Source organism: Balaenoptera ricei, chromosome 2 (genome assembly GCF_028023285.1).
Source record: "Balaenoptera ricei isolate mBalRic1 chromosome 2, mBalRic1.hap2, whole genome shotgun sequence".
Taxonomy (NCBI): Eukaryota; Metazoa; Chordata; class Mammalia; order Artiodactyla; family Balaenopteridae; genus Balaenoptera; species Balaenoptera ricei.
In genome coordinates this window covers 56,781,301-56,803,950 of record NC_082640.1, presented here as the reverse complement: position 1 = coordinate 56,803,950, position 22,650 = coordinate 56,781,301, and the positions used below count along the sequence as shown (strand labels likewise).

The 22,650-nt window shown below is 55.2% G+C and overlaps 8 non-coding genes across 8 annotated transcripts; all 8 read left to right on the top strand.

The window, feature by feature from the left end:
• Window positions 1-2,545: 2,545 nt before the first annotated feature.
• Window positions 2,546-2,638, top strand: LOC132360913 (small nucleolar RNA SNORD116). Its single transcript, XR_009501232.1, has one exon. It is a non-coding gene; the product is annotated as a small nucleolar RNA SNORD116 (small nucleolar RNA).
• Window positions 2,639-5,328: 2,690 nt separating this feature from the next.
• Window positions 5,329-5,421, top strand: LOC132361840 (small nucleolar RNA SNORD116). Its single transcript, XR_009502106.1, has one exon. It is a non-coding gene; the product is annotated as a small nucleolar RNA SNORD116 (small nucleolar RNA).
• Window positions 5,422-8,047: 2,626 nt separating this feature from the next.
• LOC132360912 (small nucleolar RNA SNORD116) lies at window positions 8,048-8,140 on the top strand. The gene has a single exon (XR_009501231.1). It is a non-coding gene; the product is annotated as a small nucleolar RNA SNORD116 (small nucleolar RNA).
• Window positions 8,141-10,829: 2,689 nt separating this feature from the next.
• Window positions 10,830-10,922, top strand: LOC132361839 (small nucleolar RNA SNORD116). Its single transcript, XR_009502105.1, has one exon. It is a non-coding gene; the product is annotated as a small nucleolar RNA SNORD116 (small nucleolar RNA).
• Window positions 10,923-13,548: 2,626 nt separating this feature from the next.
• LOC132360910 (small nucleolar RNA SNORD116) lies at window positions 13,549-13,641 on the top strand. The gene has a single exon (XR_009501229.1). It is a non-coding gene; the product is annotated as a small nucleolar RNA SNORD116 (small nucleolar RNA).
• Window positions 13,642-16,330: 2,689 nt separating this feature from the next.
• Window positions 16,331-16,423, top strand: LOC132361838 (small nucleolar RNA SNORD116). Its single transcript, XR_009502104.1, has one exon. It is a non-coding gene; the product is annotated as a small nucleolar RNA SNORD116 (small nucleolar RNA).
• A 2,628-nt stretch (window positions 16,424-19,051) lies between these two features.
• On the top strand, window positions 19,052-19,144 carry LOC132360909 (small nucleolar RNA SNORD116). Its single transcript, XR_009501228.1, has one exon. It is a non-coding gene; the product is annotated as a small nucleolar RNA SNORD116 (small nucleolar RNA).
• A 2,689-nt stretch (window positions 19,145-21,833) lies between these two features.
• Window positions 21,834-21,926, top strand: LOC132361837 (small nucleolar RNA SNORD116). Its single transcript, XR_009502103.1, has one exon. It is a non-coding gene; the product is annotated as a small nucleolar RNA SNORD116 (small nucleolar RNA).
• The last annotated feature ends 724 nt before the right edge of the window (window positions 21,927-22,650 follow it).

Below are 22,650 nucleotides of genomic sequence, written 5' to 3'. Positions count from 1 at the left end.
CATTGGTGGCGCTCCTGTCTGAGGGTCGACCGTATCTGCCCATAAGCTGGGTCATCTATGAATCCGCGGTCCCTGCCTAAAGGCCATTGAGGGAATGCAAGGGGGCAGGCTCTCCTGCTAGTCTTCAGAGTTGGACTGTGTGCTGGTGTGGGCCCAGTGAGCTTTCAGCTTGGAGAAGTGTGTTTTGCCCAGGATCATGCTTTGTGTATGCCGCTTCGGTGGTTGATTTTGGAAGCCAAAATGAGCAAGGTTTCCTGGTTGGAGCCTGGAGCCTCAGGCCAGGCCTGTGGCCCTCTCTGTTGTTGTGTTTGGTGCGGTGAAGTTCTTGAGTGCCCGGTGGGGCTGGAGCAGTGGGCGGGGGTTGGATGGAGTTTGGTGATGCCGGAAGGGGGCTGACGGATTAGGCCTCGGTGCTGCCCCTGCAGCTGCCAGCACACTGTTGGCGCTAAGTGGATCATCGTGGATTGGGGTGACGATCGAGTGCTGCATTTATGCCTGCGTAGTGGCTGCTGCCCTAGAGAGAAAGGTAAGGTATCATGAGGACAGGTCCTGTGGGATGGGCTGTCATCATTGGGTTGCAGGCGCTGGCCTCGGCTTCCCAAGGATGTGTCTTGTTCGTGATGGCCTGGCATCAGCTGCCTATGGTGGGGATGGCTTTGGCAGTTCATGAGGATGCAGTGAGGTAGGTTACCTGTGAAGAGTTGCAATCCCGTTTCCAGAGGAGTGATTCCCCACGGGTGTCTTGCGGGACATAGAGAAGATGGACATGCTGAAGCATCTGTGCCGGCCTTCTTGGGGGGAGGTGAGTTATGCAAACAAGCCTTTTGGTCGCTCTTTTCCCTCTTTTGGGAATGTGCAAAGCGATAGTGTTTCTGCCGGAGGGCATGACGCGGCCGGCCCGTGTGGCATGCAGGCCTTTCGAATAGCCAGAGCTTTATCCAGAGCAGTCCGTTGGCGGGGCAGAGAAGGGGGCACTGTTGCCATCCCTGGTGCGCTGCCAAGGCCAGCCACTGTTCCCTTTCTGGCTTCCAAGTCCCCTCACATGGCAGAGGTCTTCCGTTGCAAGTCTGTCTGTGGTCCTCGGGGACCATGCCTTTGATCCCTGTGAGTTCCTCGGTGCTGCCACTGTGGCAGTGGAGAATTTCCAGGATGCCTCAGGTGGGATCAGCATCTTCAAAGCAGACAGGCTTGCCGTCTGTCTTCCCTGGTGTTCAGTGTTCCCGTGTTCGGAAGATGTCTGTGTCTTCCAGTAGGGACGCGTCGCCCTGCTGGCTGGAGTAGGGCACGGTAGACGAGGCTGTTGAGCGTTTGAGCGGTTGCTTAGGGGTCAGGGCCGCAAACCTTGCAGGATGGGAGCTGCCTGAGACATGGCCGGGAAGGTGGCCTAGTTTCCGCTGTGGGGTTCCAACATGGGTCATGGCTGCTGAAGCCCACTGCTTCCTGTGGTGGGCATTCCCACGGGTCCAAGGAAAGTGATTAGGCCTAGTTGGCGAGAAGTTGCACTTTGTTCGATGTTCTTTAGCCCCTTGAGTGGTTTCAGGCTACATCATGCCAGTAGAATGCTGTAGGTCGGTGTCGGCTCACCCATGGGAGTTCCCTTGCTTCCGAAAGTGCTGGGAGTGACCCCAAGTGCACATCAGATGTGCTGGTAGCTGGCAGGTTCTCGAGTTGCACGTAGATGTCACACCCACGGCCGGGAGGCAGGTCTCGTCCAGTCTTTGTGCTCTGGTCAGAAGGCGTGGCTGTGGGAGAGTGGGCGTCCGGGGAGTATTTCAACAGCCCCTGGGGGTTAAAGTTTGCATGCGGCCTCTGGAAGCTGACAGGGGGCTTTCTCCTTTCAGTTGGGGGCCTAGCCAGGGTGTTGTGTATAAACTATGGCGTTTACCGTTGGACGCCTCTTCACAGGGCTACAGGGACACACAGAGACCAAGACGCATAGTCAGCGGCACACAGAGAAACCCACAAGAGCGTCTGCGTGCGCAGTCACAGTCACACACGCCCACACGCGTGAACACACAAATACAGCCTCTCACACACCGGCCAATGTATGTGCCTAACTTCCTGCAGTCGTACTATCAGACATGCAGTCAATTCTCGGTAAGGGATAGAGGTCCTTGGGAAGCAGTTTCAGAGCTCAAGCCCAGGTAAATGTTTGTATGGATCATGTCCTCTGAGGACACCAGTCCACTTCCCAGGTGCAGTTGCTGGGCAAGCCTCGCCGTCGGCAACAACAAGAATATCTTCGTGTGCTCTGATGACTGGAGGTGCTAAGAAGAACTGGAAAAAGTGAGGCGGGGCCATGTTCCCGAGCATGGTCGCGGATAACTCAGGACGGTAGGTATTCAACCACCCCAAGATGTGCCATTAGATATTAGGTTTTCCTCAGATGGGCCCAATGGCTGCAAGAGTGGCTTGATTGTTTGTCTTGTTGAGTGGCCTGAGGGCTATGGATTCTCCAGGCTTTTGGGGTACCCCAGGCTCATGGCTCCCCTGCAGAGCCCCACGCACTGCCCAGTTGTGTTCTGCAGCATCTCAGCATGTGCTTGGATCGATGATGACACCCTTGTATGCATTCCTTGGAAACTCTGAACAGAATGGGTGAGAACACTCTACCGTCTCCTTATCGAAACTGAGGTTCAGCACGTTTCCTCTCTCGGGTGTAGGGGACTGTTAGGAGTGAGGGCCAGTGTCCCCTGCCGACATGCACGCAAATACCACCAAGGACTCCAGTATTGGAGGGGCTCCTGTCTGAGGATCGACCGTGTCTGCACATAAGCTGGCTTATCTGTGTATCCCGGGTCCCTGCTGAAAGGCGGTTGAAGGAATGCGAGGGGGCAGGCTCTCTTGCTGGTCTTAAGAGTCGGGGTGTGTGCCGGTCTAGGCCCAGTGTGCTTGCCGTTGGATAGGTGTGTTTTGGCCAGGATCACGCTTCGTGCATGCTGTTTCGTGTGTTTATTTTGGAAGCCAAAATGAGCAAGCGTCCCTGGTTTGTGCCTGGAGCCTGAGGCCAGGCCTGTGGCCCTCCCTGTCCTAGTGTTTTGCACAGTGAGGTTTTTGAGTCCCTAGTGAGGCTGGAGAATTGGGCGGGGTTGGGCTCGGGTTGGGCGTCGGCGGAAAGGGGCTGATGGATTAGGCCACACTGCTGCCCTTGTCTGCTCCTCTACTTTAACACCCAGCACAGTGTTGGTGCCAAGTGGGGCATCGTGGAGTGGGGTGAGGATCGAGTGCTGCATTTAAACCTGCGTGGTCGCTGATGGCCTGGACAGGAAGGTAAGGGATGATGAGGACAGGTCCTTTGTGAGGTCGTGGAATAGGCTGTCATAATTGGGTTGCAGGTGCTGGCCTTGGCTTCCCAAGGATGAGTCGTGTTCGTGATGGGCTGGCATCAGCTGCCTATGGAGGGGGTGGCTTTGGCAGTTCAAGTGCATGAGGTGAGGTAGGTAACCTGTGTAGAGTTGTCGTCCCATTGCTGGAGGAATGACACCCAAAGGGTGTCTTGGGGGACGTAGAGAAGATCGACATTGTGAGGCGTCTGTGCCGGCCTCCTTGGAGGTAGGTGAGTTATGCGAACATCCCTATTGGCTGCTTTCGTCCCTTGTTTGGGAATGTGCAAAGCAAAAGTGTTTCTCCCGGGAGGGCATGACACCGCCAGCCAGTTTGGCATGCAGGCCGTTCGAACAGCCTGAGGTTTATCTGCAGCAGTCCGTGGGTGGGGCAGAGATGGGGGCACTGTTGTGATGCCAGGTGTGCTGTCGTGGACAGCCACTGTGCCCTTTCAAGCTTCCAGGTCCCCTCGTGTGGCAGAGGTCTTCCGTTGAAAGTCTGTCTGTGGTCCTCAGGAACAGTGCATTTGATCGCTGTGAGTTCCTCGGTAGTGTCTCTGTGGCAGTGGAGAATTGCCAGGATGCATGGGGTGGGGTGGGCATCATCAAAGCAGACAGGCTTGCGGTCTGTCTTCCCTGGTGTTCAGTGTCCCCGTGTTCGCATGATGTCTGTGGCTTCCAATAGTGTCGAGTCGCCCGGCATGCAGGAGGAGGGCACTTAGGAAGAGGCTGTGTATCATTTGAGCGTTTTCCCAGTTGTCAGGGCCACGAACCCTGCCAGTTGGAAACTTGCCGATACGTGGGCGAGGTGGTGGCCTAAATTCTGCTCTGGTGTTCCAACCTGTGTCATGGTTGCTGAAGCCCAACACTTCCCATTGTGGGCATTCCCACGGGGTCACGGAAAGTGATTTGGTCTAGTTGGTGAGAAGACGCACTTGGTCCGCAGTTCCTTAGCCCCTTGAGAAGTGCCGTGCTGCATCTTTCCTGTAGGCAACTGCAGGTCGCTATCAGCCCGCCCCTGGGAGGTTCCCTTGCTTCCGGGAGTGCTGGGAGTGACCCCAAGGGCACGTGAGATGTGCTGGTAGGTGGCAGGGTCTCCAGGTCCACATAGATGTGACAGCCACGGCCGGGAGGCAGGTCTCGTCCAGTCTTTGTGCTTTGGTCAGAAGGCGTGGCTGTGAGAGAGCGGGAGTCTGTGCACTATTTCAACAGTCCCTAGGGGTCAAAGTTCGCATGTGGCCTCTTGAAGCTGACAGGGGTCTTTCTCCTTTCAGTTGGGGGTCCAACCAGGATGGTGTGTATAAACTATGGCGTTTACTGTTGGACGTGTCTGAAGAGGGGCACAGGGACACCCAGAGACCAAGACGCGTATTCAGCGGCACACACCGGAACCCACGAGTGCATCTTCTTGCTCAGTCACAGTCACAGACGCCCACACGCGTGAATACACACATACAGCGTCTCACACACCGGCCAACATACATGCCTAACTTCCTCCAGTCGTGCTATGGGACACGCAATCAGTTTTCGGTAAGGGATAGTGGTACTTGGGAAGCAGGTTCCGGGCTGACACGCAGGTAAATTTTCACAAGAATCATGTTCTCTGAGGAGTCTGGTGCAATTCAGAAGCCTGCCTGATTTCTGTCCACTTCTCAGGTGCAGTTGCAGGGTAAGGCTGGCCGTCGGCAAAGACAAGAAGACCTTCGTGTTGTCTGATAACTGGATGTGCTAAGGGGAACTGGAAAAAGTGGAGCAGGCGCACGTTGCTGAGCGTGGCTGGGGATAACTCAGGACAGTAGCATTCACCCATACTAAGATGTGCCATTGGCTATTAGGTTTTCCTCAGATGGGTCCAATGGCTGCAAGAGTGGATTGATTGTTGGTCTTGCTGAGTGGCTTGAGGACTGTGGATTCCCCAGGCTGTTGGAGTACTTCTGGGTCATGGCTCCTCTGCAGAGACCCACGGCCTGCCCGTTTGTGTTCTGCAGCGTCCCAGCATGTGCTTGGATCGATGATGACACCCTTGTATGCATTCCTTGGAAAATCTGAACAAAATGAGTGAGAAAGCTCTACGGTCTCCTCATGGAAACTGAGGTCCAGCAGGTTTCCTCTCGGGGGTAGGGGACAGTTAGCAGTGAGGACCAACATCCCCTGCTGACATGCATGCAAATACCACTAAGGGCTCTCACATTGGAGGGGCTCCTGTCTGAGGGTCGACTGTGTCTGCCCATAAGCTGGGTCATCTATGAATCCGTGGTCCCTGCTAAAAGGCCGTGAGGGAATGCAAGGGGGCAGGGTCTCCTGCTAGTCTTCAGAGTCAGAGTGTGTGCTGGTGTGGGCCCAGTGAGCTTTCAGCTTGGAGAAGTGTGTTTTGACCAGGATCATGCTTTGTGCATGCCGCTTCGGTGGTTGATTTTGGAAGCCAAAATGAGCAAGTTTCCCTGGTTGGAGCCTGCAGCCTCAGGCCAGGCCTGTGGCCCTCTCTGTTGTTGTGTTTGGTGCGGTGAGGTTCTTGAGTGCCAGGTGGGGCTGGAGCAGTGGGCGGGGGTTGGATGGAATTTGGTGATGGCGGAAGGGGGCTGATGGATTAGGCCTCGGTGCTGCCCCTGAAGCTGCCAGCACACTGTTGGCGCTATGTGGATCATCGTGGAGTGGGGTGACGATTGAGTGCTGCATTTAAGCCTGTGTAGTGGCTGCTGCCCTGGAGAGAAAGGTAAGGTATCATGAGGACAGGTCCTGTGTGATGTCGTGGGATGGGCTGTCATCATTGGGTTGCAGGCGCTGGCCTCGGCTTCCCAAGGATGTGTCTTGTTCGTGATGGCCTGGCATCAGCTGCCTATGGTGGGGATGGCTTTGGCAGTTCATGAGGATGCAGTGAGGTAGGTTACCTGTGAAGAGTTGCAATCCCGTTTCCAGAGGAGTGACTCCCCACGGGTGTCTTGCGGGACATAGAGAAGATGGACATGCTGAGCCATCTGTGCCGGCCTTCTCGGGGGGAGGTGAGTTATGCAAACAAGCCCTTTGGTCGCTCTTTTCCCTCTTTTGGGAATGTGCAAAGCGATAATGTTTCTGCCGGAGGGCATGACGCGGCCGGCCCGTGTGGCATGCAGGCCTTTCGAATAGCCAGAGCTTTATCCAGAGCAGTCCGTTGGCGGGGCAGAGAAGGGGGCACTGTTGCCATCCCTGGTGCACTGCCAAGGCCAGCCACTGTTCCCTTTCAGATGGCAGAGGTCTTCCGTTGAAAGTATATCTGTGGTCCTCGGAGACCATGCCTTTGATCACTGTGAGTTCCTCGGTGCTGCCACTGTGGCAGTGGAGAATTTCCAGGATGCCTCAGGTGGGATCAGCATCTTCAAAGCAGACAGGCTTGCTGTCTGTCTTCCCTGGTGTTCAGTGTTCCCGTGTTCGGAAGATGTCTGTGTCTTCCAGTAGGGACGCGTCGCCCTGCTGGCTGGAGTAGGGCACGGTAGACGAGGCTGTTGAGCGTTTGAGCGGTTCCTTAGGGGTCAGGGCCGCAAACCTTGCAGGATGGGAGCTGCCTGAGACATGGCCGGGAAGGTGGCCTAGTTTCCGCTGTGGGGTTCCAACATGGGTCATGGCTGCTGAAGCCCACTGCTTCCTGTGGTGGGCATTCCCACGGGTCCAAGGAAAGTGATTAGGCCTAGTTGGCGAGAAGTTGCACTTTGTTCGATGTTCTTTAGCCCCTTGAGTGGTTTCAGGCTGCATCTTGCCAGTAGAATGCTGTAGGTCGGTGTCGGCTCACCCATGGGAGTTCCCTTGCTTCCGAAAGTGCTGGGAGTGACCCCAAGTGCACATCAGATGTGCTGGTAGCTGGCAGGTTCTCGAGTTGCACGTAGATGTCACACCCACGGCCGGGAGGCAGGTCTCGTCCAGTCTTTGTGCTCTGGTCAGAAGGCGTGGCTGTGCGAGAGTGGGAGTCCGTGGAGTATTTCAACAGCCCCTGGGGGTTAAAGTTTGCATGCGGCCTCTGGAAGCTGACAGGGGGCTTTCTCCTTTCAGTTGGGGGTCTAGCCAGGGTGTTGTGTATAAACTATGGCGTTTACCGTTGGACGCCTCTTCACAGGGCTACAGGGACACACAGAGACCAAGACGCGTAGTCAGCGGCACACAGAGAAACCCACAAGAGCGTCTGCGTGCGCAGTCACAGTCACACACGCCCACACGCGTGAACACACAAATACAGCCTCTCACACACCGGCCAATGTATGTGCCTAACTTCCTGCAGTCGTACTATCAGACATGCAGTCAATTCTCGGTAAGGGATAGAGGTCCTTGGGAAGCAGTTTCAGAGCTCAAGCCCAGGTAAATGTTTGTATGGATCATGTCCTCTGAGGACACCAGTCCACTTCCCAGGTGCAGTTGCTGGGCAAGCCTCGCCGTCGGCAACAACAAGAATATCTTCGTGTGCTCTGATGACTGGAGGTGCTAAGAAGAACTGGAAAAAGTGAGGCGGGGCCATGTTCCCGAGCATGGTCGCGGATAACTCAGGACGGTAGGTATTCAACCACCCCAAGATGTGCCATTAGATATTAGGTTTTCCTCAGATGGGCCCAATGGCTGCAAGAGTGGCTTGATTGTTTGTCTTGTTGAGTGGCCTGAGGGCTATGGATTCTCCAGGCTTTTGGGGTATCCCAGGCTCATGGCTCCCCTGCAGAGCCCCACGCACTGCCCAGTTGTGTTCTGCAGCATCTCAGCATGTGCTTGGATCGATGATGACACCCTTGTATGCATTCCTTGGAAACTCTGAACAGAATGGGTGAGAACACTCTACCGTCTCCTTATCGAAACTGAGGTTCAGCACGTTTCCTCTCTCGGGTGTAGGGGACTGTTAGGAGTGAGGGCCAGTGTCCCCTGCCGACATGTACGCAAATACCACCAAGGACTCCAGTATTGGAGGGGCTCCTGTCTGAGGATCGACCGTGTCTGCACATAAGCTGGCTTATCTGTGTATCTCGGGTCCCTGCTGAAAGGCGGTTGAAGGAATGCGAAGGGGCAGGCTCTCTTGCTGGTCTTAAGAGTCGGGGTGTGTGCCGGTCTAGGCTCAGTGTGCTTGCCATTGGATAGGTGTGTTTTGGCCAGGATCACGCTTCGTGCATGCTGTTTCGTGTGTTTATTTTGGAAGCCAAAATGAGCAAGCGTCCCTGGTTTGTGCCTGGAGCCTGAGGCCAGGCCTGTGGCCCTCCCTGTCCTAGTGTTTTGCACAGTGAGGTTTTTGAGTCCCTAGTGAGGCTGGAGAATTGGGCGGGGTTGGGCTCGGGTTGGGCGTCGGCGGAAAGGGGCTGATGGATTAGGCCACACTGCTGCCCTTGTCTGCTCCTCTACTTTAACACCCAGCACAGTGTTGGTGCCAAGTGGGGCATCGTGGAGTGGGGTGAGGATCGAGTGCTGCATTTAAACCTGCGTGGTCGCTGATGGCCTGGACAGGAAGGTAAGGGATGATGAGGACAGGTCCTTTGTGAGGTCGTGGAATAGGCTGTCATAATTGGGTTGCAGGTGCTGGCCTTGGATTCCCAAGGATGAGTCGTGTTCGTGATGGGCTGGCATCAGCTGCCTATGGAGGGGGTGGCTTTGTCAGTCAAGTGCATGAGGTGAGGTAGGTAACCTGTGTAGAGTTGTCATCCCATTGCCGGAGGAATGACACCCAAATGGTGTCTTGGGAGACGTAGAGAAGATCGACATTGTGAGGCGTCTGTGCCGGCCTCCTTGGAGGTAGGTGAGTTATGCGAACATCCATATTGGCTGCTTTCTTCCCTTGTTTGGGAATGTGCAAAGCAAAAGTGTTTCTCCCGGGAGGGCATGACACCGCCAGCCAGTTTGGCATGCAGGCCGTTCGAACAGCCTGAGGTTTATCTGCAGCAGTCCGTGGGTGGGGCAGAGATGGGGGCACTGTTGTGATGCCAGGTGTACTGTCGTGGACAGCCACTGTGCCCTTTCAAGCTTCCAGGTCCCCTCGTGTGGCAGAGGTCTTCCGTTGAAAGTCTGTCTGTGGTCCTCAGGAACAGTGCATTTGATCGCTGTGAGTTCCTCGGTAGTGTCTCTGTGGCAGTGGAGAATTGACAGGATGCATGGGGTGGGGTGGGCATCATCAAAGCAGACAGGCTTGCGGTCTGTCTTCCCTGGTGTTCAGTGTCCCCGTGTTCGCATGATGTCTGTGGCTTCCAATAGTGTCGAGTCGCCCGGCATGCAGGAGGAGGGCACTTAGGAAGAGGCTGTGTATCATTTGAGCGTTTTCCCAGTTGTCAGGGCCACGAACCCTGCCAGTTGGAAACTTGCCGATACGTGGGCGAGGTGGTGGCCTAAATTCTGCTCTGGTGTTCCAACCTGTGTCATGGTTGCTGAAGCCCAACACTTCCCATTGTGGGCATTCCCACGGGGTCACGGAAAGTGATTTGGTCTAGTTGGTGAGAAGACGCACTTGGTCCGCAGTTCCTTAGCCCCTTGAGAAGTGCCGTGCTGCATCTTTCCTGTAGGCAACTGCAGGTCGCTATCAGCCCGCCCCTGGGAGGTTCCCTTGCTTCCGGGAGTGCTGGGAGTGACCCCAAGGGCACGTGAGATGTGCTGGTAGGTGGCAGGGTCTCCAGGTCCACATAGATGTGACAGCCACGGCCGGGAGGCAGGTCTCGTCCAGTCTTTGTGCTTTGGTCAGAAGGCGTGGCTGTGAGAGAGCGGGAGTCTGTGCACTATTTCAACAGTCCCTAGGGGTCAAAGTTCGCATGTGGCCTCTTGAAGCTGACAGGGGTCTTTCTCCTTTCAGTTGGGGGTCCAACCAGGATGGTGTGTATAAACTATGGCGTTTACTGTTGGACGTGTCTGAAGAGGGGCACAGGGACACCCAGAGACCAAGACGCGTATTCAGCGGCACACACCGGAACCCACGAGTGCATCTTCTTGCTCAGTCACAGTCACAGACGCCCACACGCGTGAATACACACATACAGCGTCTCACACACCGGCCAACATACATGCCTAACTTCCTCCAGTCGTGCTATGGGACACGCAATCAGTTTTCGGTAAGGGATAGTGGTACTTGGGAAGCAGGTTCCGGGCTGACACGCAGGTAAATTTTCACAAGAATCATGTTCTCTGAGGAGTCTGGTGCAATTCAGAAGCCTGCCTGATTTCTGTCCACTTCTCAGGTGCAGTTGCAGGGTAAGGCTGGCCGTCGGCAAAGACAAGAAGACCTTCGTGTTGTCTGATAACTGGATGTGCTAAGGGGAACTGGAAAAAGTGGAGCAGGCGCACGTTGCTGAGCGTGGCTGGGGATAACTCAGGACAGTAGCATTCACCCATACTAAGATGTGCCACTGGCTATTAGGTTTTCCTCAGATGGGTCCAATGGCTGCAAGAGTGGATTGATTGTTGGTCTTGCTGAGTGGCTTGAGGACTGTGGATTCCCCAGGCTGTTGGAGTACTTCTGGGTCATGGCTCCTCTGCAGAGACCCACGGCCTGCCCGTTTGTGTTCTGCAGCGTCCCAGCATGTGCTTGGATCGATGATGACACCCTTGTATGCATTCCTTGGAAAATCTGAACAAAATGAGTGAGAAAGCTCTACGGTCTCCTCATGGAAACTGAGGTCCAGCAGGTTTCCTCTCGGGGGTAGGGGACAGTTAGCAGTGAGGACCAACATCCCCTGCTGACATGCATGCAAATACCACTAAGGGCTCTCACATTGGAGGGGCTCCTGTCTGAGGGTCGACTGTGTCTGCCCATAAGCTGGGTCATCTATGAATCCGTGGTCCCTGCTAAAAGGCCGTGAGGGAATGCAAGGGGGCAGGGTCTCCTGCTAGTCTTCAGAGTCAGAGTGTGTGCTGGTGTGGGCCCAGTGAGCTTTCAGCTTGGAGAAGTGTGTTTTGACCAGGATCATGCTTTGTGCATGCCGCTTCGGTGGTTGATTTTGGAAGCCAAAATGAGCAAGTTTCCCTGGTTGGAGCCTGCAGCCTCAGGCCAGGCCTGTGGCCCTCTCTGTTGTTGTGTTTGGTGCGGTGAGGTTCTTGAGTGCCAGGTGGGGCTGGAGCAGTGGGCGGGGGTTGGATGGAATTTGGTGATGGTGGAAGGGGGCTGATGGATTAGGCCTCGGTGCTGCCCCTGAAGCTGCCAGCACACTGTTGGCGCTATGTGGATCATCGTGGAGTGGGGTGACGATCGAGTGCTGCATTTAAGCCTGTGTAGTGGCTGCTGCCCTGGAGAGAAAGGTAAGGTATCATGAGGACAGGTCCTGTGTGATGTCGTGGGATGGGCTGTCATCATTGGGTTGCAGGCGCTGGCCTCGGCTTCCCAAGGATGTGTCTTGTTCGTGATGGCCTGGCATCAGCTGCCTATGGTGGGGATGGCTTTGGCAGTTCATGAGGATGCAGTGAGGTAGGTTACCTGTGAAGAGTTGCAATCCCGTTTCCAGAGGAGTGACTCCCCACGGGTGTCTTGCGGGACATAGAGAAGATGGACATGCTGAGCCATCTGTGCCGGCCTTCTTGGGGGGAGGTGAGTTATGCAAACAAGCCCTTTGGTCGCTCTTTTCCCTCTTTTGGGAATGTGCAAAGCGATAATGTTTCTGCCGGAGGGCATGACGCGGCCGGCCCGTGTGGCATGCAGGCCTTTCGAATAGCCAGAGCTTTATCCAGAGCAGTCCGTTGGCGGGGCAGAGAAGGGGGCACTGTTGCCATCCCTGGTGCACTGCCAAGGCCAGCCACTGTTCCCTTTCAGATGGCAGAGGTCTTCCGTTGAAAGTATATCTGTGGTCCTCGGAGACCATGCCTTTGATCACTGTGAGTTCCTCGGTGCTGCCACTGTGGCAGTGGAGAATTTCCAGGATGCCTCAGGTGGGATCAGCATCTTCAAAGCAGACAGGCTTGCCGTCTGTCTTCCCTGGTGTTCAGGGTTCCCGTGTTCGGAAGATGTCTGTGTCTTCCAGTAGGGACGCGTCGCCCTGCTGGCTGGAGTAGGGCACGGTAGACGAGGCTGTTGAGCGTTTGAGCGGTTCCTTAGGGGTCAGGGCCGCAAACCTTGCAGGATGGGAGCTGCCTGAGACATGGCCGGGAAGGTGGCCTAGTTTCCGCTGTGGGGTTCCAACATGGGTCATGGCTGCTGAAGCCCACTGCTTCCTGTGGTGGGCATTCCCACGGGTCCAAGGAAAGTGATTAGGCCTAGTTGGCGAGAAGTTGCACTTTGTTCGATGTTCTTTAGCCCCTTGAGTGGTTTCAGGCTGCATCTTGCCAGTAGAATGCTGTAGGTCGGTGTCGGCTCACCCATGGGAGTTCCCTTGCTTCCGAAAGTGCTGGGAGTGACCCCAAGTGCACATCAGATGTGCTGGTAGCTGGCAGGTTCTCGAGTTGCACGTAGATGTCACACCCACGGCCGGGAGGCAGGTCTCATCCAGTCTTTGTGCTCTGGTCAGAAGGCGTGGCTGTGCGAGAGTGGGAGTCCGTGGAGTATTTCAACAGCCCCTGGGGGTTAAAGTTTGCATGCGGCCTCTGGAAGCTGACAGGGGGCTTTCTCCTTTCAGTTGGGGGTCTAGCCAGGGTGTTCTGTATAAACTATGGCGTTTACCGTTGGACGCCTCTTCACAGGGCTACAGGGACACACAGAGACCAAGACGCGTAGTCAGCGGCACACAGAGAAACCCACAAGAGCGTCTGCGTGCGCAGTCACAGTCACACACGCCCACACGCGTGAACACACAAATACAGCCTCTCACACACCGGCCAATGTATGTGCCTAACTTCCTGCAGTCGTACTATCAGACATGCAGTCAATTCTCGGTAAGGGATAGAGGTCCTTGGGAAGCAGTTTCAGAGCTCAAGCCCAGGTAAATGTTTGTATGGATCATGTCCTCTGAGGACACCAGTCCACTTCCCAGGTGCAGTTGCTGGGCAAGCCTCGCCGTCGGCAACAACAAGAATATCTTCGTGTGCTCTGATGACTGGAGGTGCTAAGAAGAACTGGAAAAAGTGAGGCGGGGCCATGTTCCCGAGCATGGTCGCGGATAACTCAGGACGGTAGGTATTCAACCACCCCAAGATGTGCCATTAGATATTAGGTTTTCCTCAGATGGGCCCAATGGCTGCAAGAGTGGCTTGATTGTTCGTCTTGTTGAGTGGCCTGAGGGCTATGGATTCTCCAGGCTTTTGGGGTATCCCAGGCTCATGGCTCCCCTGCAGAGCCCCACGCACTGCCCAGTTGTGTTCTGCAGCATCTCAGCATGTGCTTGGATCGATGATGACACCCTTGTATGCATTCCTTGGAAACTCTGAACAGAATGGGTGAGAACACTCTACCGTCTCCTTATCGAAACTGAGGTTCAGCACGTTTCCTCTCTCGGGTGTAGGGGACTGTTAGGAGTGAGGGCCAGTGTCCCCTGCCGACATGCACGCAAATACCACCAAGGACTCCAGTATTGGAGGGGCTCCTGTCTGAGGATCGACCGTGTCTGCACATAAGCTGGCTTATCTGTGTATCTCGGGTCCCTGCTGAAAGGCGGTTGAAGGAATGCGAAGGGGCAGGCTCTCTTGCTGGTCTTAAGAGTCGGGGTGTGTGCCGGTCTAGGCTCAGTGTGCTTGCCATTGGATAGGTGTGTTTTGGCCAGGATCACGCTTCGTGCATGCTGTTTCGTGTGTTTATTTTGGAAGCCAAAATGAGCAAGCGTCCCTGGTTTGTGCCTGGAGCCTGAGGCCAGGCCTGTGGCCCTCCCTGTCCTAGTGTTTTGCACAGTGAGGTTTTTGAGTCCCTAGTGAGGCTGGAGAATTGGGCGGGGTTGGGCTCGGGTAGGGCGTCGGCGGAAAGGGGCTGATGGATTAGGCCACACTGCTGCCCTTGTCTTCTCCTCTACTTTAACACCCAGCACAGTGTTGGTGCCAAGTGGGGCATCGTGGAGTGGGGTGAGGATCGAGTGCTGCATTTAAACCTGCGTGGTCGCTGATGGCCTGGACAGGAAGGTAAGGGATGATGAGGACAGGTCCTTTGTGAGGTCGTGGAATAGGCTGTCATAATTGGGTTGCAGGTGCTGGCCTTGGATTCCCAAGGATGAGTCGTGTTCGTGATGGGCTGGCATCAGCTGCCTATGGAGGGGGTGGCTTTGTCAGTCAAGTGCATGAGGTGAGGTAGGTAACCTGTGTAGAGTTGTCATCCCATTGCCGGAGGAATGACACCCAAATGGTGTCTTGGGAGACGTAGAGAAGATCGACATTGTGAGGCGTCTGTGCCGGCCTCCTTGGAGGTAGGTGAGTTATGCGAACATCCCTATTGGCTGCTTTCTTCCCTTGTTTGGGAATGTGCAAAGCAAAAGTGTTTCTCCCGGGAGGGCATGACACCGCCAGCCAGTTTGGCATGCAGGCCGTTCGAACAGCCTGAGGTTTATCTGCAGCAGTCCGTGGGTGGGGCAGAGATGGGGGCACTGTTGTGATGCCAGGTGTGCTGTCGTGGACAGCCACTGTGCCCTTTCAAGCTTCCAGGTCCCCTCGTGTGGCAGAGGTCTTCCGTTGAAAGTCTGTCTGTGGTCCTCAGGAACAGTGCATTTGATCGCTGTGAGTTCCTCGGTAGTGTCTCTGTGGCAGTGGAGAATTGCCAGGATGCATGGGGTGGGGTGGGCATCATCAAAGCAGACAGGCTTGCGGTCTGTCTTCCCTGGTGTTCAGTGTCCCCGTGTTCGCATGATGTCTGTGGCTTCCAATAGTGTCGAGTCGCCCGGCATGCAGGAGGAGGGCACTTAGGAAGAGGCTGTGTATCATTTGAGCGTTTTCCCAGTTGTCAGGGCCACGAACCCTGCCAGTTGGAAACTTGCCGATACGTGGGCGAGGTGGTGGCCTAAATTCTGCTCTGGTGTTCCAACCTGTGTCATGGTTGCTGAAGCCCAACACTTCCCATTGTGGGCATTCCCACGGGGTCACGGAAAGTGATTTGGTCTAGTTGGTGAGAAGACGCACTTGGTCCGCAGTTCCTTAGCCCCTTGAGAAGTGCCGTGCTGCATCTTTCCTGTAGGCAACTGCAGGTCGCTATCAGCCCGCCCCTGGGAGGTTCCCTTGCTTCCGGGAGTGCTGGGAGTGACCCCAAGGGCACGTGAGATGTGCTGGTAGGTGGCAGGGTCTCCAGGTCCACATAGATGTGACAGCCACGGCCGGGAGGCAGGTCTCGTCCAGTCTTTGTGCTTTGGTCAGAAGGCGTGGCTGTGAGAGAGCGGGAGTCTGTGCACTATTTCAACAGTCCCTAGGGGTCAAAGTTCGCATGTGGCCTCTTGAAGCTGACAGGGGTCTTTCTCCTTTCAGTTGGGGGTCCAACCAGGATGGTGTGTATAAACTATGGCGTTTACTGTTGGACGTGTCTGAAGAGGGGCACAGGGACACCCAGAGACCAAGACGCGTATTCAGCGGCACACACCGGAACCCATGAGTGCATCTTCTTGCTCAGTCACAGTCACAGACGCCCACACGCGTGAATACACACATACAGCGTCTCACACACCGGCCAACATACATGCCTAACTTCCTCCAGTCGTGCTATGGGACACGCAATCAGTTTTCGGTAAGGGATAGTGGTACTTGGGAAGCAGGTTCCGGGCTGACACGCAGGTAAATTTTCACAAGAATCATGTTCTCTGAGGAGTCTGGTGCAATTCAGAAGCCTGCCTGATTTCTGTCCACTTCTCAGGTGCAGTTGCAGGGTAAGGCTGGCCGTCGGCAAAGACAAGAAGACCTTCGTGTTGTCTGATAACTGGATGTGCTAAGGGGAACTGGAAAAAGTGGAGCAGGCGCACGTTGCTGAGCGTGGCTGGGGATAACTCAGGACAGTAGCATTCACCCATACTAAGATGTGCCACTGGCTATTAGGTTTTCCTCAGATGGGTCCAATGGCTGCAAGAGTGGATTGATTGTTGGTCTTGCTGAGTGGCTTGAGGACTGTGGATTCCCCAGGCTGTTGGAGTACTTCTGGGTCATGGCTCCTCTGCAGAGACCCACGGCCTGCCCGTTTGTGTTCTGCAGCGTCCCAGCATGTGCTTGGATCGATGATGACACCCTTGTATGCATTCCTTGGAAAATCTGAACAAAATGAGTGAGAAAGCTCTACGGTCTCCTCATGGAAACTGAGGTCCAGCAGGTTTCCTCTCGGGGGTAGGGGACAGTTAGCAGTGAGGACCAACATCCCCTGCTGACATGCATGCAAATACCACTAAGGGCTCTCACATTGGAGGGGCTCCTGTCTGAGGGTCGACTGTGTCTGCCCATAAGCTGGGTCATCTATGAATCCGTGGTCCCTGCTAAAAGGCCGTGAGGGAATGCAAGGGGGCAGGGTCTCCTGCTAGTCTTCAGAGTCAGAGTGTGTGCTGGTGTGGGCCCAGTGAGCTTTCAGCTTGGAGAAGTGTGTTTTGACCAGGATCATGCTTTGTGCATGCCGCTTCGGTGGTTGATTTTGGAAGCCAAAATGAGCAAGTTTCCCTGGTTGGAGCCTGCAGCCTCAGGCCAGGCCTGTGGCCCTCTCTGTTGTTGTGTTTGGTGCGGTGAGGTTCTTGAGTGCCAGGTGGGGCTGGAGCAGTGGGCGGGGGTTGGATGGAATTTGGTGATGGTGGAAGGGGGCTGATGGATTAGGCCTCGGTGCTGCCCCTGAAGCTGCCAGCACACTGTTGGCGCTATGTGGATCATCGTGGAGTGGGGTGACGATCGAGTGCTGCATTTAAGCCTGCGTAGTGGCTGCTGCCCTGGAGAGAAAGGTAAGGTATCATGAGGACAGGTCCTGTGTGATGTCGTGGGATGGGCTGTCATCATTGGGTTGCAGGCGCTGGCCTCGGCTTCCCAAGGATGTGTCTTGTTCGTGATGGCCTGGCATCAGCTGCCTATGGTGGGGATGGCTTTGGCAGTTCATGAGGATGCAGTGAGGTGGGTTACCTGTGAAGAGTTGCAATCCCGTTTCCAGAGGAGTGACTCCCCACGGGTGTCTTGCGGGACATAGAGAAGATGGACATGCTGAGGCATCTGTGCCGGCCTTCTTGGGGGGAGGTGAGTTATGCAAACAAGCCCTTTGGTCGCTCTTTTCCCTCTTTTGGGAATGTGCAAAGCGATAATGTTTCTGCCGGAGGGCATGACGCGGCCGGCCCGTGTGGCATGCAGGCCTTTCGAATAGCCAGAGCTTTATCCAGAGCAGTCCGTTGGCGGGGCAGAGAAGGGGGCACTGTTGCCATCCCTGGTGCACTGCCAAGGCCAGCCACTGTTCCCTTTCAGATGGCAGAGGTCTTCCGTTGAAAGTATATCTGTGGTCCTCGGGGACCATGCCTTTGATCACTGTGAGTTCCTCGGTGCTGCCACTGTGGCAGTGGAGAATTTCCAGGATGCCTCAGGTGGGATCAGCATCTTCAAAGCAGACAGGCTTGCTGTCTGTCTTCCCTGGTGTTCAGTGTTCCCGTGTTCGGAAGATGTCTGTGTCTTCCAGTAGGGACGCGTCGCCCTGCTGGCTGGAGTAGGGCACGGTAGACGAGGCTGTTGAGCGTTTGAGCGGTTCCTTAGGGGTCAGGGCCGCAAACCTTGCAGGATGGGAGCTGCCTGAGACATGGCCGGGAAGGTGGCCTAGTTTCCGCTGTGGGGTTCCAACATGGGTCATGGCTGCTGAAGCCCACTGCTTCCTGTGGTGGGCATTCCCACGGGTCCAAGGAAAGTGATTAGGCCTAGTTGGCGAGAAGTTGCACTTTGTTCGATGTTCTTTAGCCCCTTGAGTGGTTTCAGGCTGCATCTTGCCAGTAGAATGCTGTAGGTCGGTGTCGGCTCACCCATGGGAGTTCCCTTGCTTCCGAAAGTGCTGGGAGTGACCCCAAGTGCACATCAGATGTGCTGGTAGCTGGCAGGTTCTCGAGTTGCACGTAGATGTCACACCCACGGCCGGGAGGCAGGTCTCGTCCAGTCTTTGTGCTCTGGTCAGAAGGCGTGGCTGTGGGAGAGTGGGAGTCCGTGGAGTATTTCAACAGCCCCTGGGGGTTAAAGTTTGCATGCGGCCTCTGGAAGCTGACAGGGGGCTTTCTCCTTTCAGTTGGGGGTATAGCCAGGGTGTTGTTATACACAACTATGGCATTTACCGTTGGACGCCTCTTCACAGGGCTACAGGGACACACAGAGACCAAGACGCGTAGTCAGCGGCACACAGAGAAACCCACAAGAGCGTCTGCGTGCGCAGTCACAGTCTCACACGCCCACACGCGTGAACACACAAATACAGCCTCTCACACACCGGCCAATGTATGTGCCTAACTTCCTGCAGTCGTACTATCAGACATGCAGTCAATTCTCGGTAAGGGATAGAGGTCCTTGGGAAGCAGTTTCAGAGCTCAAGCCCAGGTAAATGTTTGTATGGATCATGTCCTCTGAGGACACCAGTCCACTTCCCAGGTGCAGTTGCTGGGCAAGCCTCGCCGTCGGCAACAACAAGAATATCTTCGTGTGCTCTGATGACTGGAGGTGCTAAGAAGAACTGGAAAAAGTGAGGCGGGGCCATGTTCCCGAGCATGGTCGCGGATAACTCAGGACGGTAGGTATTCAACCACCCCAAGATGTGCCATTAGATATTAGGTTTTCCTCAGATGGGCCCAATGGCTGCAAGAGTGGCTTGATTGTTCGTCTTGTTGAGTGGCCTGAGGGCTATGGATTCTCCAGGCTTTTGGGGTATCCCAGGCTCATGGCTCCCCTGCAGAGCCCCACGCACTGCCCAGTTGTGTTCTGCAGCATCTCAGCATGTGCTTGGATCGATGATGACACCCTTGTATGCATTCCTTGGAAACTCTGAACAGAATGGGTGAGAACACTCTACCGTCTCCTTATCGAAACTGAGGTTCAGCACGTTTCCTCTCTCGGGTGTAGGGGACTGTTAGGAGTGAGGGCCAGTGTCCCCTGCCGACAGGCATGCAAATACCACCAAGGACTCCAGTATTGGAGGGGCTCCTGTCTGAGGATCGACCGTGTCTGCACATAAGCTGGCTTATCTGTGTATCTCGGGTCCCTGCTGAAAGGCGGTTGAAGGAATGCGAAGGGGCAGGCTCTCTTGCTGGTCTTAAGAGTCGGGGTGTGTGCCGGTCTAGGCTCAGTGTGCTTGCCATTGGATAGGTGTGTTTTGGCCAGGATCACGCTTCGTGCATGCTGTTTCGTGTGTTTATTTTGGAAGCCAAAATGAGCAAGCGTCCCTGGTTTGTGCCTGGAGCCTGAGGCCAAGCCTGTGGCCCTCCCTGTCCTAGCGTTTTGCACAGTGAGATTTTTGAGTCCCTAGTGAGGCTGGAGAATTGGGCGGGGTTGAGCTCGGGTTGGGCGTCGGCGGAAAGGGGCTGATGGATTAGGCCACACTGCTGCCCTTGTCTTCTCCTCTACTTTAACACCCAGCACAGTGTTGGTGCCAAGTGGGGCATCGTGGAGTGGGGTGAGGATCGAGTGCTGCATTTAAACCTGCGTGGTCGCTGATGGCCTGGACAGGAAGGTAAGGGATGATGAGGACAGGTCCTTTGTGAGGTCGTGGAATAGGCTGTCATAATTGGGTTGCAGGTGCTGGCCTTGGCTTCCCAAGGATGAGTCGTGTTCGTGATGGGCTGGCATCAGCTGCCTATGGAGGGGGTGGCTTTGTCAGTCAAGTGCATGAGGTGAGGTAGGTAACCTGTGTAGAGTTGTCATCCCATTGCCGGAGGAATGACACCCAAATGGTGTCTTGGGAGACGTAGAGAAGATCGACATTGTGAGGCGTCTGTGCCGGCCTCCTTGGAGGTAGGTGAGTTATGCGAACATTCATATTGGCTGCTTTCTTCCCTTGTTTGGGAATGTGCAAAGCAAAAGTGTTTCTCCCGGGAGGGCATGACACCGCCAGCCAGTTTGGCATGCAGGCCGTTCGAACAGCCTGAGGTTTATCTGCAGCAGTCCGTGGGTGGGGCAGAGATGGGGGCACTGTTGTGATGCCAGGTGTGCTGTCGTGGACAGCCACTGTGCCCTTTCAAGCTTCCAGGTCCCCTCGTGTGGCAGAGGTCTTCCGTTGAAAGTCTGTCTGTGGTCCTCAGGAACAGTGCATTTGATCGCTGTGAGTTCCTCGGTAGTGTCTCTGTGGCAGTGGAGAATTGCCAGGATGCATGGGGTGGGGTGGGCATCATCAAAGCAGACAGGCTTGCGGTCTGTCTTCCCTGGTGTTCAGTGTCCCCGTGTTCGCATGATGTCTGTGGCTTCCAATAGTGTCGAGTCGCCCGGCATGCAGGAGGAGGGCACTTAGGAAGAGGCTGTGTATCATTTGAGCGTTTTCCCAGTTGTCAGGGCCACGAACCCTGCCAGTTGGAAACTTGCCGATACGTGGGCGAGGTGGTGGCCTAAATTCTGCTCTGGTGTTCCAACCTGTGTCATGGTTGCTGAAGCCCAACACTTCCCATTGTGGGCATTCCCACGGGGTCACGGAAAGTGATTTGGTCTAGTTGGTGAGAAGACGCACTTGGTCCGCAGTTCCTTAGCCCCTTGAGAAGTGCCGTGCTGCATCTTTCCTGTAGGCAACTGCAGGTCGCTATCAGCCCGCCCCTGGGAGGTTCCCTTGCTTCCGGGAGTGCTGGGAGTGACCCCAAGGGCACATGAGATGTGCTGGTAGGTGGCAGGGTCTCCAGGTCCACATAGATGTGACAGCCACGGCCGGGAGGCAGGTCTCGTCCAGTCTTTGTGCTTTGGTCAGAAGGCGTGGCTGTGAGAGAGCGGGAGTCTGTGCACTATTTCAACAGTCCCTAGGGGTCAAAGTTCGCATGTGGCCTCTTGAAGCTGACAGGGGTCTTTCTCCTTTCAGTTGGGGGTCCAACCAGGATGGTGTGTATAAACTATGGCGTTTACTGTTGGACGTGTCTGAAGAGGGGCACAGGGACACCCAGAGACCAAGACGCGTATTCAGCGGCACACACCGGAACCCACGAGTGCATCTTCTTGCTCAGTCACAGTCACAGACGCCCACACGCGTGAATACACACATACAGCGTCTCACACACCGGCCAACATACATGCCTAACTTCCTCCAGTCGTGCTATGGGACACGCAATCAGTTTTCGGTAAGGGATAGTGGTACTTGGGAAGCAGGTTCCGGGCTGACACGCAGGTAAATTTTCACAAGAATCATGTTCTCTGAGGAGTCTGGTTCAATTCAGAAGCCTGACTGATTTCTGTCCACTTCTCAGGTGCAGTTGCAGGGTAAGGCTGGCCGTCGGCAAAGACAAGAAGACCTTCGTGTTGTCTGATAACTGGATGTGCTAAGGGGAACTGGAAAAAGTGGAGCAGGCGCACGTTGCTGAGCGTGGCTGGGGATAACTCAGGACAGTAGCATTCACCCATACTAAGATGTGCCATTGGCTATTAGGTTTTCCTCAGATGGGTCCAATGGCTGCAAGAGTGGATTGATTGTTGGTCTTGCTGAGTGGCTTGAGGACTGTGGATTCCCCAGGCTGTTGGAGTACTTCTGGGTCATGGCTCCTCTGCAGAGACCCACGGCCTGCCCGTTTGTGTTCTGCAGCGTCCCAGCATGTGCTTGGATCGATGATGACACCCTTGTATGCATTCCTTGGAAAATCTGAACAAAATGAGTGAGAAAGCTCTACGGTCTCCTCATGGAAACTGAGGTCCAGCAGGTTTCCTCTCGGGGGTAGGGGACAGTTAGCAGTGAGGACCAACATCCCCTGCTGACATGCATGCAAATACCACTAAGGGCTCTCACATTGGAGGGGCTCCTGTCTGAGGGTCGACTGTGTCTGCCCATAAGCTGGGTCATCTATGAATCCGTGGTCCCTGCTAAAAGGCCGTGAGGGAATGCAAGGGGGCAGGGTCTCCTGCTAGTCTTCAGAGTCAGAGTGTGTGCTGGTGTGGGCCCAGTGAGCTTTCAGCTTGGAGAAGTGTGTTTTGACCAGGATCATGCTTTGTGCATGCCGCTTCGGTGGTTGATTTTGGAAGCCAAAATGAGCAAGTTTCCCTGGTTGGAGCCTGCAGCCTCAGGCCAGGCCTGTGGCCCTCTCTGTTGTTGTGTTTGGTGCGGTGAGGTTCTTGAGTGCCAGGTGGGGCTGGAGCAGTGGGCGGGGGTTGGATGGAATTTGGTGATGGTGGAAGGGGGCTGATGGATTAGGCCTCGGTGCTGCCCCTGAAGCTGCCAGCACACTGTTGGCGCTATGTGGATCATCGTGGAGTGGGGTGACGATCGAGTGCTGCATTTAAGCCTGCGTAGTGGCTGCTGCCCTGGAGAGAAAGGTAAGGTATCATGAGGACAGGTCCTGTGTGATGTCGTGGGATGGGCTGTCATCATTGGGTTGCAGGCGCTGGCCTCGGCTTCCCAAGGATGTGTCTTGTTCGTGATGGC